Source organism: Callospermophilus lateralis, chromosome 4 (genome assembly GCF_048772815.1).
Source record: "Callospermophilus lateralis isolate mCalLat2 chromosome 4, mCalLat2.hap1, whole genome shotgun sequence".
Classification (NCBI taxonomy): domain Eukaryota; kingdom Metazoa; phylum Chordata; class Mammalia; order Rodentia; family Sciuridae; genus Callospermophilus; species Callospermophilus lateralis.
In genome coordinates this window covers 107,986,525-107,989,058 of record NC_135308.1, presented here as the reverse complement: position 1 = coordinate 107,989,058, position 2,534 = coordinate 107,986,525, and the positions used below count along the sequence as shown (strand labels likewise).

At 32.3% G+C, this 2,534-nt stretch overlaps 1 pseudogene; it reads left to right on the top strand.

Annotated features, from left to right (window-relative positions):
* Positions 1-552: 552 nt before the first annotated feature.
* Positions 553-1,490, top strand: LOC143396941 (olfactory receptor 6C3-like; annotated as a pseudogene).
* Positions 1,491-2,534: the final 1,044 nt, after the last annotated feature.

The following is a 2,534-nucleotide window of genomic DNA, read 5'->3' as shown; positions in this document are numbered from 1 at the left end:
AGTTTCTCAAAATCTAATATCTGAAGGTAAGCCTAAGTAAACTTTGAAAACTTTCAAACTCTTATTTTGATTATGTTATATTCTAGATTAGTTTTGTAATATTGAGGAAAGGAAAAAATAAATTACAATATTTTCATGTTTTTTATAAAGTAAATATTTTTCAAATAATTAGTAACTTGATTTTAAAGAAATAATGGAAGAAATAGATTCTATTTAAATGTTATCACAGATCCCTTCTGCCAGTCAGAGAAAAAGGACATTTTCTACCTGTTCCTGTCACATGAGAATCTTTTGGCCACGGCCTGTAACAGCGGATTTTCAAAGAAGAGAGATCAATATTTGACTCCTGGTAGTACAAGTTATTTGGATATAAGATAGCATGCAATTTGGAGAGGGATACTGGTGAACACAATGTTTTAATTTACTTCACATAAAACTAATCTCTAGGAGTATTTTAAAGTGTTTTGCCCTATCTTCAATTTCATTCTTTTTTTATATTATAGGAGAACATACACTTTATGTTCTAAAACGGAGGGAAAAAAAGGATTGACAATGAGAAATCACACTGTACCCAAAGAATTCATTCTACTAGGGCTAACAGATGACCCAGAGCTTCAGGTTGTGATTTTCATCTGTTTAATTATCACATATATATTGAGTGTTGCTGGAAATCTGACAATCATCACTTTCACCTTGGTGGACTCACATCTACAGACTCCTATGTATTTCTTCCTCAGGAACTTCTCTGTATTAGAAATCACCTTTACAACTGTCTGTACCCCTAGATTTCTGAGCGAAATTATTACTAAGGACAAATCAATTTCCTATGATGATTGCATAGCTCAGTTGTCTTTCTCCATCTTCCTGGGTACAACTGAATTTTACCTTCTAACGACCATGTCCTATGATCGATATGTAGCCATCTGCAAACCCCTGCATTATACCACCATCATGAACAAGAGAGTCTGCATATTGCTTGTGTTTTGTGCTTGGCTGGCAGGATTCTTAAACATCTTCCCACTAGTTATTCTTTTTCACCAGTTAGATTATTGTGGCTCCAATGTCATTGATCACTTTGCTTGTGACTACTTCGCCTTATTGAACTTATCCTGCTCAGACAAATGGCTCCTACAAGTGGTTGGAGTTTACTCTGCAATAATGATTCTGCTTTTCACTTTGGCATTAATAATTCTATCCTACATGTTCATCATAAGACAATTTTGAAACTCCCTTCTGCCAGTCAGAGAAAAAAGGCATTTTCTACCTGTTCCTCTCACATGATTGTCATTTCCATCTCTTATGGAAGTTGCATATTCATTTATCTTAATCCCTCTGCAAGAGAAACATCATCAATGACCAAAAGAGTCACTATTCTCAATACTTCCGTTGCTCCCATGATGAATCCATTTATATACTCTCTGAGGAATCAGCAAGTGAAGCAAGCCTTTAAGGACACCATCCAGAAAGTTATGCATCTCTCTGGTAAATGAAAGTGTTAGTGATGATGGAAAAAATAGAAAAATAAGAAACCATTAGTGATGTTGAAAAAATAAAGCTCTTATAAATGGTTTCTATTATGAATAAACTCTCAACACATTTACTTCATATTATTGTTAGTTGTTTTTTTCCTTCCGCATTTCATTGTTAAGCCTTCTCCCATGTTGTTCTTAATAAATTTGATAAAGCTAAATATTGCTGCAGAATTTTCTGACATTTCAAATATTTTAGTCAAATATATTTGAGCAAAGAAGAAGACCTGGGTTAATGATTATGATTTTAAATAGAAGTAGTTTGCTTTGGAATAGACAAATGTCATTGAGTTTGATGGAAAGAGGGTTGGAATGGATGGGAACTTCAAAATTTTCATTCTTACCTGGTAATTAAAATAAAGGTTAATACTAAAAATAAGTGTGACAATAATGAGGAGAAGTAATAAGAAGATGAGAGCAGAAGATACAATAAAAGTTTTTCAGTATTATTATATGGTCAACTAATTTGGGGTTTTTTTTAGAATTATACTTCTTAAGTTCACAAGCAGAACAAATCAATGGTATCACAATGCATTTTCGATCATCAAAGAAGAAGCAAATGAACTATCTTAAACTATGGAAAATTCTACAATGGATTTTTGTAAGAATTAAATCTAAGGAAAAAAATCCTTATATCTATTAACTTGAATTTATTAAGATATTTTAAAAATGTCATTCTATACAAGCTACTCTTGATACAGTGTCATTCAAAAGTAAGCTTTTAATTTTTATGAACCTTAATTCTAGATCTTTTATGGTTAATGCTTTCTATGACCCAAGAAATATTTGGCTACTCTCAAGTCACAAAGATATTCACCAAAGTGTTCTTGAAAAAAAAAAAAAAGTTTAATTTTTTTAGCAATTACATTTATGTCTATGATTCAACTTAAATTTATTTTTGTGAGATAGGGGGCTTGTGATTCATTTCTTCCAAGTGGATATTCAGCTCCACTATCCTGCCTCCACTTGAGGAAGACTCTCTTTCCCTGTTTGCTTTGAAACCTT